General features: G+C 49.8%; 1 long non-coding RNA gene across 1 annotated transcript in view; it reads left to right on the forward strand.

Annotated features, from left to right (window-relative positions):
• The first annotated feature begins 2,285 nt into the window (after positions 1-2,285).
• LOC311585368 overlaps positions 2,286-14,840 on the forward strand; it is a 35,470-nt gene continuing 22,915 nt past the window's right edge. Inside the window, exon 1 of the long non-coding RNA XR_014775202.1 lies at positions 2,286-2,700. This is a non-coding gene — a long non-coding RNA (uncharacterized lncRNA). The remainder of the gene's footprint in view (positions 2,701-14,840) is intronic.

Here is a 14,840-nt window from a genome sequence, read left to right on the forward strand (position 1 = left end):
CCCAATAAGAATGAAAGGCGCACACCTTTAATCCCAGCATTTGGGAGGCAGAGGCAGGCGGATCGCTGTGAGTTCGAGGCCAGCCTGGTCTACAAAGTGAGTCCAGGACAGCCAAGGCTACACAGAGAAACCCTGTCTCGAAAAACCAAAAAAAGAAAAAAAGAAAAAAAAAGAATGAGAGGTTGAGAGTCAAAGGCATGTTTGGAGTTAGTTAAAAGAGATGCTTTTAGTCATTGGCACTTTCTATCCCTGGGTGAGGGGACTATATTAGCTTTAGAGCTTCTTATCTTTTGGGGGCATCCAAACAGAGACTTAGTACATTCCTGGCCCCCGGGAGTGAAGTGCTGAAATAAATGTTAGGAATTTTCAGACCACCACTAGGGGGAGTGCTGGCCCTCCAGTTTCCGCCTCTGGGTCCTGGGGATAAAGGCACTGTGCTCTGGGGGGAGGGCACACACACACACACACACACACACACACACACACACACACACACACACACACACACACACACACACACACACACACACACAGAGCCCAAAGAGAAAATGGTGGTTGTGATGATAATAAATGTGAATTGAATCCCTGGAGGAGCCAATGCATTTACAGAGCCAGCGGCAGGAACTGAGGGGTTGACGATGAAGGCATCTCTAGAAATAGCCAGTAGCCTGGCAGAGAGAGCCTGATCGCCACATAGGTGACTGACTTCCTGTCCACAGCTGCGTTCCCCACTGCCGTTTGAGCAGGACACCTAATGCCAGCCTTGAAACGGTTTTTGGTGTATAGATTTGATCTGGAAATACATGTTTCCTATTAAATGACTTTGCATGAATTTTTCAAGCTTACAACAGAACGGAGCACTTGGCCATCTAGTAGAGGGTGCCAAATGTTGGAACGGGGAGCCATTGTCAGCCGAGTGAGCCCTCCAGTCATTTGCCTCAGCCCCAAACCTATCCTCCCACTCTTGCCTCTGGGCTCCCGGACTGGGATTCTGAAAATTGCACATCTCCTCCTCCAGTTGATTTAGTTAGCCAATAGGGAGCATCGGAAACCGGGGGGGGGGGGGGGGGGGGGGGGGGGGGGGAAGGAGAACGAGAGAAGGGACTTCCTGTTTGCTTACTAGTCCCTGTCATTGTCACAGCTCCAACTGTGGTATGTTGTGCTGTCCTGATGGCAGCGGCGGCGGCAACTTTTCTCCACTTTCAGCTTCCCTCAAAGCTAGCCAGCAACTGGCTGCTTCCCCCAGCTTGGGGCCCTGTGTACTCGGTCTGAGCAATCCTCTCTCCAAGCCTCTAAGCTTCGTTGACTATAGCCAGCCCCTACGCTGCTCCCTGCTACTAAGTAAGGGCTGTCACAGCGGCTGCTGTCATTGTGTCCTTTCTACTTTCAGTGGTCCTCAGTGTCCCACCTGCTTTTTCAAACTTTCATTGGTTTGTGACCAATTCCCTCTATTAAATTCTTCCTGCTGAAATAACCATTTTTTTTTTTTTAACCAGAGCTGCAAGGGATGGGTGTAGGAGGGGGTGGGTACGGGTGCGACTGTGGGTTGACACTTCTTTTTTGTTTTTTCTTTTTTTACATTTATTTATTTATTATGTCCTACAGTGTTCTGCCTGCCCGCCAGAAGAGGGCACCAGATCTCATTATAGATGGCTGTGAGCCACCATGTGGGTGCTGGGAATTGAACTCAGGACCTCTGGAAGAGCAATCAGTGCTCTTTACCTCTGAGCCATCTCTCCAGCCCCTCCCTCCCTCCCCATTTTTGTTTTTTCGAGACAGGGTTTCTCTGTGTGGCTCTGGCTGTCCTGGATTCGCTTAGTAGACCAGACTGGCCTGTAACTCACAGAGATCCTCCTGTCTCTGCCTCCCCTGAGTGCTGGGATTAAAGGCGTGCGCCGCCGCTGCTCAGCTGGTTGACACTTCTTAATGGATTGGTTGACACCAGGTGTGTTGGTGTACTGGCGATTCAGCTGGCCTGCTTCAGGCTCCTAGCATATGCCATCGCCTGCCGCAGCCAGGTGCGCAGCCAGCTATAAGGACCTCCCCCTCGTGCTCCCTCCCTCCCTCCCTCCCTCCCTCCCTTCCTCTCTCTCTCTCCCCATCTCCCTCTCCCCTTCCCACAATAAATCTCCTTATACCTGTTGCATGGTGAAATTCCTCAGAGGGGAGCTCCTTGGCATGGGCCTTGATCATCATTAACGAGGTCCACCTGTTTGAAGGCCCGTAGGTGGTACTTAAGCTGGGAGGGTTATAAAAGGAGGCAGACAAAGAGGCGCGCACACACGAACAGGAAGGCATACAGGCGTAGCCACAGTCACCACTTTCCCCCACTGGGACGGGACATTCATTTATTCGTTTTTGTTTGTTTGTTTGACTCTGGGTCTCTCTGTGTAGCCTTGGCTGTCCTGGAACTAGTTCCACAAAGCTGGCTGGCTTCAAACTCAAGAGATCCACCAGCTTGTTCCTCCCAAGATTTGCGCCACCACTGCCCGGCTGACAGCGCATTTGTTACAGCTGATAAATCCACGCTGGCCTGCATCATTACCCGGAGACAATAATTACGCTCTCTGTGAGTTCAAGGGCAGCCAGGGCTACATAGTGAGTTCCTGCCGTACAAAAAGAATACCATCGAGGTTGCTTCCAAGTTTGGCCACTTGTGAACAAAGCTATTATAAACATCCGTGTGCAAGATTTGGGCTGGTAAGTAATAAGTTTTCAATTCTTTTTTTTTTTTTTTAATGGCGACCACTTTAGTATCGGGAAAGATGTGTTCAATTTCGTAAGGAACTGCAGACTCTCTTCCAAAGTGTCGGTAAAGAAGGGAATGCAGTTGTCCCACTTCCTCCTCAGCGTTGGGTGCTGTCACCACCAGGACTCTGCATTCTGTATGAGTGGAGTAGCTCCCTGATTTTCCAGCATGCAGTCCTCTGATACATGTTGTGAATACCTTTTTCTCGGGCTTATTTGTCATTTGGCATGTCTTTTCTGGTAAGGTCTCTGTCAAGTCTTGGGTCCAGTTTTCACTGAGTTGTGGGTTCTGGGTTGTTGTTTTGATTTTTATTGTTGTTTTGTTTTGTTTTTTGACAGGGTCTCATTCACTATTTAGATCAGGCTGTCTCAGAGCTCAGAGAGATCCACCCACTTCTGCCTCCGGAGTACTGAGATGAAAAGAGTGCATCACCACACATGGCCTGTTGGGTATTCTGTTTGTTGAGGGTTTAAAACCCTTTACACATTTTATACAGCGGTCCTTCGTCAGTTGGATCTTTTGAAAGTCCTTCCCCTCGTTTGCTCCTGGCTGTCCATTCTCTTGATCCACTTGTGGCCTCTTCACCGCACTTCCTGTCTTTTCTGCCTCAATTATCACAATAGTAAGGGGGAGACTCTTGGCTTGGGATCTGCTTGAGGAAAATGACTCTCTGAGGAAAGGAAGAAAGCTCATGGTAATCACGGGCTGTTAAGGGGCAGGCAGAGGCCACTGGAACCTGGAGCAGGTTTTCAACAGAGGGCAACACCAAAGCCTTGGGCTCCCGAGAGGCAGAAGAAAGGAAATGCAATAAGTTAGAGGACATCTGAAAGATGGGGGTGTGGGGGGGCGGGGATCTAAGAACAAATTCACTTTGAATTTTGGCTCTGGGATTAGACTTTCCCCTTCTGGATATAAGAGATTTTAAAAGATAATAAGTTTTCTTTTTAAAGGCCAAATATGAGATAATTTCTCCTTTCTGTTTTCTGTGGTATATAGTCTGGAATTCTTCTACACTTAATCTTGTAATGGCTGGTCACTCTAGCCACTCTTGGCTAGGAGCTAAGTGCTGGGAAAGCAATCTGATTAAGTGTACTTAGCGAGGACAATGGAGGCTTTGGTTCGTGTACAGATAGAGATAAATTGAATTATATTGTCTGGCTTAGTATTTTAGGACATCTCAAAGGAGCATTGTAGCAAAGAGAGCTTTTAGCTTTAAGATTCATGGCATGCAAGCATGTTTGTGTGTGTACGCATGTATGTAAGTTCTCAGCCATGTGAAGGTCAGAAGACCTTGTCTCCCATTTCATTGGCGACAGGCTCTCTCTACTTTTTTCCTGCTACCTTTGCTGGCCAGCTTGCCTGCGAGTGTCCCAGGACTGTCTCCACCTCCTCTCTACCTGCAGGAGTGCTGAGACCACAGGCACTAACACTATGCTGCAGCATTTTACATGGGTTCTGGGGACTTGAACTCAGTTCCACACACTTGCATGGCAAGCACTTTACCCACTAAGACATCTCTCCAGCCTAGCTCTAGTTTTACTGGTGGAGAATCTGCCACCCAGGAAGAAGAAAGGTCTGCCTGCTGGGTACAACCAGGCACAGCCAAACTGCCAGACCCGTTCCCGCCCCCCCCCCCCACGGACCTTAACGCATGCGTGGTGCATCTGCGCAAGAACCATTCTAATTGCAGTCATTTAGGGGGAATTGATTACCATTTAGGCCTAAGTGCCAACAGTGCTGCAATGATTCTGCCCATCATTACATATGTGTCAGATGACGTTGATTGTAAGCTTTATTTGATTACAACAATAAATTCTCTCTGTCTCAGACCTTGGAAATTCAAGCTTCTACTTCCGTTTGCTCATCGGTCCATCATCCCCGCCTAGGCAGGCCCCGTGGGAAAGTGAGGTCCCTCTGCCTGCAATTCTCCCTGCTCCATATATGGCCCAGGACAAAGCTTGTTTTGGGACCTCCTTTCTGTGTTCTTGTTTTTAAAAAAAAAGTGCCAGGCGTCTTGGTCACATTGTTCTTTCTGGCCTGGGGACACATAGGGAAGTGTAGAGAATCAAAAAATCTCTTATAGTCTTTCCTGCAATTCACCAAAGTTGCTTCTTCCCTGTGCATGGGCTCTCAGCTCTTGGCCCTCCCTCTGGGGACACTGAGTTGTCACTTCCCCTTCAGAAGATAGTGTGTGTCTGAGCAAAATGTGCTGACTGAAGTTGGGGCCCCGGTGGATGTGTGTGAACTGGTTACTCAGAAGCGAGGTGCTCCTTTTTATATTAGAATATTCCATTAATTATGCCGGGGCCCATCACGGTCGCTTTACAAAAGATACACAGATTGATGCACAGTGGGTTCTTGAGGGCAGAGTATCTGCAAGGCACTAGAAGGCTCGATGGAACCTGGAAGGATCAGAGCATCTTAAGTGCATCAAAGACAGGCCCTTTTGAATCTCTCCGTGTGAGCCAGGCCATTGGCAGCCAGCAGCCACATAATGGAAGAGCCAGCCTTTGAATTCCTACTTCTCTGAAGAATGGCACGTGTATGGAAGGGTGACTGTGGCAGGCTGAGGACGGGGAGGAAGGATGTTTTGAGCCTTTGATCTGATTAGAAGAAGCTGCCATAAGCATAGAACATCATGCAAAGACCCAGCCAATGGGAGAGTGTTTCAGTGAGCGTGTGTGTGTGTGTGTGTGTGTGTGTGTGTGTGTGTGTGTTTAATGCATTAAGTTATAAACTACTGTCTACTCTGTTACTGTTTATTGTGATTGCCCAGACAGGCAGCTCCATTAATTAATTATTGGCTATTAGGTTACTGAAGGCTTCTTTAGTCAGAGAAGCCCCATATAATAATTGAAGGACTCCAGCCTGTTCGGTAGCATGATATAGTTTTGTAGCATCTCCTAATGGTCCAGGCCCTGAATTCTAAGACACTGCAGCTGCAGAAGTTACCACTGGGGAGAGAGACAGGGCTCCAGGCATGCAGAAAGCTTGCCTGGGAACAGGCACTGCCCACTTACCCATCCCTCCAAGGGAAAGCTAGGGAGGCTCTTGAGAAGCCAACACAGTTGCCATCCCTTTCTGGAACCTTCAGGCTCATCTCAGCTTCTGCACTCCATCGACCAAGCTCTAGACTCTGGCTTGGGCTGGGCTGGGCTGAAGGTGACCACAAGGACATTTGGACTGCATAGCCTTCCACTGGGCCTGAGGCAATTCCCCTTTCTCAGCTAGAACTCATCCTCACAGACTTAGCTGCTAGCTCCAGGCAGCACACAGACACACATACAGACACAGACACACACACATACACATAGAAACACAAACAGACACAGACACACAGACACAGAAACCAGACACACACACACACACACACACACACACACACACACACACACACACACACACCATTCCCAGAGCTGTCTTGATGTTGCATGATGTCACGCTGGTATTTGTAGCCCATCAGGATGGACATTCTTTCTAGTAAGGTCTCCACAGAAAGAGGATAGAGACAACTGCTGTCTCATTACTCCTATTCGAGGAGTATAGAGCATGCTACTGTGAAGCATTCTTTTGCAATTTGTAGACATATGAAATAGGGGTGTGTGTGTGTGTGTGTGTGTGTGTGTGTGTGTAAGTAATATATGTGGGAGTTATAGTGTTGGATATTTCTCCTAAGGCACTGTCCATTTACAGGTTTGTTTTTTTGTTGGGTTTGTGTGTGTATGTGTTCTTTTGTTGGTTTTGTTTGTGTGTGTGTGTGTGTGTGTGTGTGTGTGTGTGTGTGTGTGTGGTGTGTGTGCATGTTTTGTTCTTTTGTGAGACAAATCCTTTCACTGGCTGGCCAGCCACTGAGTCCCAGGGCTCTGCCTCTCTAGCCCTGGGAGGCCTAACTTGTTTTATATGGCTTTGGGGATGAAATCAGGTCCCTAGTGTATGACAAGCAGTTTCCTGAGCTCCCTCACCAGCCCCCGCTTGTCATCATGATCATTGTTGTTGTTTTGTGGTGGCCTGGGTGGAGACTTTTCTAGTGAGGAGGGCACGAGTGAGTGCGGAGTGGGGTCGGACTTAGTCTCTTCTGCTGGATTTGAGAAAGCCTCCCACATTCATGTTTACCAGAAACCTGCGGCTGTGACTGAGGTGCGATACAACGATGAGAGTGTGTGATGTCCTCATGGCTGGCGTCTGACAGAGAAAACATGCCCAGCGATATCCGAGGAGAAGGCTGTGTGGTGACTTGGGCAGACTAGAGCAGTTTTTAAAATCCTAGGGTGACCAGTTACCCCAAGAAAGTAGCTCGTGGAGGCAATGGAGAATCCCCCTCAGAGCCGCTGTACTGTGAGGGCCGGGCATACTGGGGTGCGTAAAGCCAAAACAACTGTAGGCAACACACAAAAGAGGGCAGAAGGGTTTCCCATCCGCCGCAGACATGGAGGGCACAGGAGTTATTTTTCAGTCAATGTTCTCCCCAAACAAGGGCGGTGTGGAGATTGTACTCAAAGAGGCTCTCCTCCGTAATTATCTAGGGCAGTCGTTCTCAACGCTGCGACCCTTTAACACAGCCCCTCGTGTTTGGTGATACCCCTAACCATAAAATTATTTTTTGTTGCTGGTTCATGACTGTAATTTTGCTACTGTTAGGAATCGTAACATAATATCTGCATTTTCCAATGGTCTTGGGCGACCCCTGTGAAAGGTTTGTTTGACTCCTTCAAATGGGCCTGAACCCATGAGTTGGGAACTGCAGATCTTGGAGCTGGCTGGCCCATTCCTGAATTTGCTCACTACATAGTTCACTCTTGAGCATGCGCAGTTTAGGGTAATCCTTTTTTTTTAAGGACGGACAGTAGGCTCATCTTGGAGCATACTTAGCTCCAGGTTATGGGGCAGATTACCTCAAAAAAGAGTTGCTTTGAATTATATTAACTTTGAAGTTTGTCCGAGAGGGAGCCTGCCTCACTTAGCAGTGAGCATCTTCAGAGATACTGATACTTGGGTGCACACTGTAAATTTGCACTGTTAAAAGTGTCATTTCCCCCCACCCCTCCACCTCCCCAGCCTGTGGTTCTGTTTCTGGAAGATACGCGATACCCATCCATCCTGTCTTCTTTCCGTTTGTTTCCTTGGAGGGTTAAATGTGAGGGCAATAGTCATAGACAGGCCCCAAAGCCACACCCAGGGGTGGCAGATGTCTCACACAGATAAATACAACTGCATGGCACAGGGCTTCCGGGGCACTCTGCATTTAAGATAGACAACAAATACAAAATTTATTTTAGCGTTAAATGTGTTCTGAATATTCTCTGGAACATCTTGATGTGAACAGTTTATTCATTGCTGATTTGTAATTCCTACGGCCTGTGTGTCCTGCCTTTTATCTGCCAGCTCCCTTCTCCAGCCTCTTCCTTGGCCATATTAGTCCGGCCCAGGTCTTACCGAAGGGCTATTGGGAGGTGGTGACCCGCTGGCTCTTCCAGTGAGGGAGCTCTGGATCGACAGTCGACAGTCGTCCCTCCCTGATGGCTCCCCGCGCACTGCCAGCAGCCTGTAGTCTGAACATCCTCTCCACCAGCTGGATGGGAATCTGGCAGGATTTGAACATACGGGGAGAGGCAAGGGGGGGTTGTCTGTGGCGCCTGCCCGGGGGGCGGGGGGAGGACTTCCAGCAGGAGGGATTCGAGCCTACTGCAATCCCCGCTGCGCAGCACTTGGCATCAGCCTCTGCGCTTTGATTCTTTCTATTTTAAACTGTCTTCAATTTCCCTCCTGAGGAAAGGGAGGAGGGAGGCCGAGGAGGTGGTGGCGGTGGTGTGCAGTTGAGTGAATCAGGAGACTCAGGAGCCGTTGGAAAACCTGAAGCCAGCTGGCAGAGTTGTGTTGAATTCTTAGAAATCGGGACAGGAAATTTAAGGTGAAAGCCAGGGAGCTTTAGGCCTGGTAAGGAAGAAGAGCTGGTGGTCATTGTGGTCAAAGGCAAGGTGCTGAGATACTTTGGTCTAGGGGGGATGCAGGGAGATTGAGGCTTGAGTGCTTCAGGAATGCTGTGGCCTTGGGAACGCACCAGGAGGCGAGGATAAGTTCTGAGAACCCAGCCTGGTAATTGAAGGAGTGATGGTCCTATCTCCTCAAAACAGAGCCCTGAAAGGGTAAGCTGGGAAGGGACAACCTCTGAGGCTCCAAGCCAGCATCATGGCCGACAATGTCTGCAGTTGGGTGGGAGTTCCCAGCAAGAAGGCCTGCTTCCCAGTGTGGGTCTTTTTTTTTTTTTTTTCCAGAAACCCATGGGCATTCTCTTGCCTCTGGTGCCATTGGTAGCTTCACTAGTCAGATGTGGGTAGACAGGCTTTTCTTTAGGGCTGAAGCCTGGCCTTCCTTCTGAGAGCAAGAGCAGCCACCAGCAAGGATGGTACCCAAAAGCATTCTTCGGTGGTTAGAGAGTATGGAGTGATGTTTTATTGTATTAGATGGATCAGACAAGATATTTAAAGCATCAGAGGAAGGTGTTTGGGGAACGGGTACTATGGATGCAGAAGGGTCTAGATCCTGGGCCAAGTGGGACACGGTTTTTGAAGGAGGCCATCTTTGGAGTGCTCTTGGACCCAGGGTATCGATTAGGCATTCGCTGCTCACCCACTGCTGTCACCCACTCTCTGGTCACCTGCCCAGTGCTGTGGAGGCTGAAGACACTAACTCAAGGGATTCCAAAGGGTGGGCCCAGTGCCCTGGGGGTCAGGAAACTCCAGTAGGAAGCCTCTGGCTTTGAAGCCATGCATTCCTGGATTAAGTTCTGGCCTAGTTTCCTACAGTGTCCCTCACTTCACTTGTCTCCTCTGTAGAACAGGAGAGGAATCTAATCTAACTTTTGGGCTTAATGCTGTTCACTTAGAGATGCCGGGTCTGAGTCCTTTCACATGGTTCCTAGCACACAGTGTGCCTGTAGTGACCCCAGGAGAGCATGGTAGGGCCAACAGAGTGACCTGAGCAGAATCTTAGAATCTGGTTAGATTTCTCAAAGCTTTTATTGTTTCGAGACAGGAGCATCAGCCAAACAATGGGCCAAGCTCAGGGAGTTTTGTGGAAGAGTGGGCGGAAGGGTCTAGGGAGCCAAAGGAATCAAGGACATTGCGTGGCGACCTACAGAGTCAACTAACCTGGGTCCATGGGGAGCTCTGTGGGGAGCTCACAGAGACTGAACCACCAGCCAAAGAGCTTGCATGGACTGGACCTCGACCCCCAACACATACGTAACAGATGTGCAGCACGGTCATCATGTGGGGCCCCTAACAATGGGAGTAGGGGCTGTCTTGGACTCTGTTGCCTGCCTTTGGATCTCTCTCCCCTAGCTAGAGCTGTAGGGAGAGGATGTACTTAATTCTGCTATGACTTGAGGTGCCAGGGTGGCTTGGTACCCATGGGGGAGCTCCCCTTCTTTGAGATAAAGGGGAGGTGGGTGGGGATGTGAGGATGGGACTGGGGGAGGAGGCTTCACTCAGACTGTAAAGTGATTAAACAAATTAATGAAAACCAAAACCAAAACCAAGAGCAGGTGGAGAGGGTTTTTACGTATTTGGTGTCCAGCCTGATTTTGTCTTCATGTCAGATGTAGGAGACAGTTCAGATTCTACAGTCAGGGCTGCATAGCTTCTGTCCAGGTGTGATGCCTGTGAGTTGTGTGTGCATCATTCTCTGTGCCTTGGATCCTGCAATGCTAGAATGGATGGTGTAAGTTGCTGAGGATGCCCGGGCGGGCCATGGATAAGGTGTTTAAAGTATCAGCAGTAAAGCTCCTGGGCTGGTGAATAGAATATCCACATTGCTCAGGGGGACCAGGCACAGTTTATCCTGTACCAACACCACAGCCCACAGCAGATGAAAGATGGGCTTGGACTGGCCCCAGTGCAGGTCACAAGCTTGCACTGGATGTTACTGATTCCCATCGTGGCTGGCAGGATGAAGTGTGTGGACCATGACCTCACCATGCCACCAGAGGCCACACATGGAGAAAGGCCGAGGCCAGGTCTGGAGGATGCCCGGAGCTGAGGGAGTGTCTGACAGAGAGGAAGGAGATGGATGCCAGAGACAAGAAAGGTCTCAAGTGGGAGGTATTGATGGAGGAATCTGGTCCTTAGGAGCTCCAGGCTGCCGCTGTGTACCCTAGTGCCCATTTTAAGAGAGCTGGCCATTTTCACTTACTGAGCTTAATAAGACAAGAGAGGACCTCCAGCTACGCAGCCTCTGTCAACATAGTTTGTTTCTGTTCTATAGTGTGGCCAGCCAAAGGAGGACAGTGGGATGAAGAGAGGCCGCAATGGGAGCTGGTAGGTGGGGTGGAAAGAACTCTGTCACACCCAAAGTGAGCCCAAAGCCACGGGGCATCACAGGAGCCAGCCACCTGCTGTGTCTCTACTTTGAGCTGTTAAATTAGCTCTTCAATAGTTTAGATAATTTCTACACTACAAATTACTGCAGCTTTTAAATTTAAAGGTTTTTTTGGTGTGTGTGTGTTGTGTGTGTGTGTGTGTGTGTGTTTTAGACAACGGAGTTTTCAGGAGCATCTGGCTATTTTGCAGAACGAGGAAGCTGCTTTGTATTCTGTAAGGTGTCTGGAGTAATGTGCAATAGGTGGCCCATCCTTAACCATGGAGCATGCTTCTGGGCCACCTTGATCAAGAGGCTGGCCTTGCAGGTGATCTGGTCATGAAAGGGCCTAGACTGGCCATGGTGTCAGGGAGCGGAATGGGGGAAATGTGGAGTCAGAGGTGCCGGTGCTGAGCCCCAGGCAGTGGGAACAGCAGCATGTGCAAACCTCCAAGGATGTGAGGATGGTGGAGTTCCTTCAAAAATGGGAGGCATGCCACAGAGTTAGATTATAGGATGTGTTTTTATCACACTGGGGGTGCCAGAGAAGGTTGGAGTAGACAGCTGGGGAGCATGGGGCTTCTTGCTTAGACTTTGTGGACTAGGAGGCTGTTTTATTACAGTTCCGGCTCCTGTTCTTTCCACAGTAGCTGTGGGTCATGTGTGGGTCGCTAGCCTGTATGGTGGCAGACATAGCCCCCCTGGAAGACTTTGGGACCATCTGCAATTAGAACCATTAGGAACAGAACCCAGAACTTGCCTTCAGCCATGTCCTCATCCCCATTTTGTCTGGTGTCCAATGTGCCTACCAACCATACATGTGGTGGCCAAGGGTAGCAGAAACTTGGCTCTACATGGCCTTGGATCAACATGAGACCCTGGCTGGTGGTGCCTAGGGGCCATATAGGCAGCATGCAACTTTCTAAGGTGTGGTTGAAAGACTTGACATGAACCAACTAGTGTAATCTTACAGCAAGCTTATGGAGCTGGAATCCCCACTCTGCAAAAGAGAAGGAGCTGTGTACTGTATGCATGTGTGTATTTGTGTGTGTGTGTGTGTGTGTGTGTGTGTGTGTGTGTGTGTGTAGGAGATAGGGAGACAGAGAAAGACAGGGAGAGACAGGGAGTGGGACAGAGACACAGAGAGACAGGGAGAGGGACAGAGAGAGAGAGAGAGAGAGAGAGAGAGAGAGAGAGAGAGAGAGAGAGAGAGAGAGAGAGAGACTCTTGGTCTAACTTTCTGTCTAGAATTCAGAACCCAGCTTAGCCTCTAGACATTCTATTAGAGCAATGGTTCTCAACCCATGGGTCACGACCTGTTGGTGGCACAGGTGGGGTGGGGGTGGTGGAGTCAAATGACCTTTCTACAGGAGTTGCCTAAGACCAGATGCCTACATTATGATTCATAACAGCAGCAATCTGGCAGTTATGAAGTAGCAACAAAAATAATTTCATGGTTGGGGGGTCACCACAACTTGAGGAACTGTATTAAAGGATCACAGTGTTAGGAAGGTTGAGAGTCACTGTATTAGGGTGCAAAAGTCATCTGGGGCTGCAGCCAGATCCTCCTGAGGGCTGTGTGGAGATGGTGCTCTTAAGGGTCACCACAGGCCTTGCTTCAAATGTTCTGTCCTTACCTAAATCATCAGTTTCTCAGTGTGACTCCAGATGCTAATGAGGGTTGGGGGTGGCACATACCAGGTGCGAGGGGACACCCAAGGGAAGCTGTAACCAGGGCAGCCCTGCTGGGAACCCCTCTTTCTCATTGGTTCCTCCACAGGTTCTTGTGATGGCCCCTTTAGAAGCCCTGCCTCACTTCCCCTGAGAAAGGGCTCCCTTTGGGACTCTCCTGAGACTAGCCCCCTCCTCAGGTGGCCCCTGAGGAGACAGGAGAGGTCCCTGAGGTCACTGGCCTACCATTCTTACTCCCTGGGCTCATGTGGGGTTTGTTTTTATCTTGTCAAGCTGAGAAGAGCAGCCGAAACACAGTGTGCTTCTTACAGGTAGAACCAGTCAGTCACGATCCCTTTGCTACCCCGACTCTGGATTTGCGGCCTTGGTGCTGGGCCATCATCTGGGATGCTCGGGATGCTCGTTAGCAGGGCCTGTATGTAGTGTTGCAGGGATTCCAGGCCGTGCAGAACACTGAGCAGGGCCAGTTGGGGTACCGACACTTCCTGGACCCGGGAGACCTTCTGGCTCGGGTACATTCTTGGCCTTCGAGGATGCCAGGAGAAGGGAACAAAATTGTGCCCCATTAGGTACAGACCCAAGGATGCTGGCTGGGTACTTTGCTTACTCTCCTCAGCCAGTCAGTTTCCTTTCCTCAGCCTGGGGAAGCTAACTGACTAATGCAGAAAGTTATTCCATGCAATTCTTAAGTGGTTCAAGAGTCACTGACTGTTCACACCGCCTTGGAAGGACAAAGATGTAGCACTAGAGCAGAAGAAGTCAGGGAGAAAAATCCCTTTTCTAGGGGACACTGCTCACAGCTCAGGGACCTCAGCTGTGGGGCAGCCAGAAACTCTCCCAGAGGTGCTGAAAGGCATCGCGTTAAAACCATCCTGAACTCTTTATTGTAACTTTTCTGCCCACCCTCTTTCCACTTTGTACACACACACACACACACACACACACACACACACACACACACACACACACACTCCTACTTTATGGGAAGTACAGAGTAGCTCTCTTTAAAGATGGAGAAAACTGGGCGAAAGCAAGTAGCTGCCTCCAGCCCGGCAGAGCTAAATGACTAAATGTGCCTTTTCTGCTCCGGACTGCTCCCAGTTTCACCACCTCTCCAGGGACCTTCTAAAGTTTGATTAACTAGAGTGCTAATTGGCGGAGGCTGCAGACAGAGCCGGAGTATGGCAAGGCTAGTCGTGTTTTCTTTGATTTACAAGAGCCAGGCAAGGCTACGTCCACAGTTTAATGAGCAGGAAGTAATTGGGGACCTGTTGCCTTCAAAGAGCGCCAAGCTGGAGCCCATCTCACTTGCTCTTACTATGGGCAGAGAATGCTGCCTTTGGGTGTGACAGTGGGAGAGGGTGGTCTGGAGACAGGAGCGGAGAACTCCAACAGAGTGTAGATTTATGGCATGGCCCTCGGAATCTGGAATGCTGCCAGTTTGTACTTAGGAGGCAGCGACTTGGGGTCTTAGGGCTGGTTCCCAGGCAGCCAGCAAAGAGAAGCCCAGAGGGAGGCAGACGCTTCATGTGGGGGTCCCACTTGTACCTTGGCAGAGGCCAGATGAGGAAAGGCACGGGGAGGAAGGCACCCAGCTAAAAACAGGGGCCCAAGACCAGGACCGGTACGCCTTCTAATCCAGGTGCAAAACTGCCTCCTTGGTATTTTTGGAGTGTCTGAGTGGATGTGTGACTCTGTATGTGTTCCGACCCTGGCTCCGTCTCTCCCTGGCATTCGGCTCCCAGGGGGCACCTGAGGGAGCCTTACTGGTGAACCATGAAGACGTCAGCTGGACATATTTGGCTCATGCAGGAAAATCTTGTTTCCTCTCCTCTCTTGCCTCACCCACCGTGGACAGCCTGCCTGGCCCTGTGGTGCCTTCAGGAAAGGGCAGGATGTTCGGTTAACCTGGACCTCTAATTAGTGGCCTGCTTTTATCTTCTTGATGCTGCAAGCTACCAACTTCATCCTGTCTTTCATGGTATTTTGACTCCAACATGCCATCTTTAGTCTCCTTTTCTTATCTCAGAGAGAAAGTGAGAAA

The sequence above is a fragment of the Acomys minous genome (assembly GCF_964271855.1).
Source record: "Acomys minous genome assembly, chromosome: 15".
NCBI lineage: Eukaryota > Metazoa > Chordata > Mammalia > Rodentia > Muridae > Acomys > Acomys minous.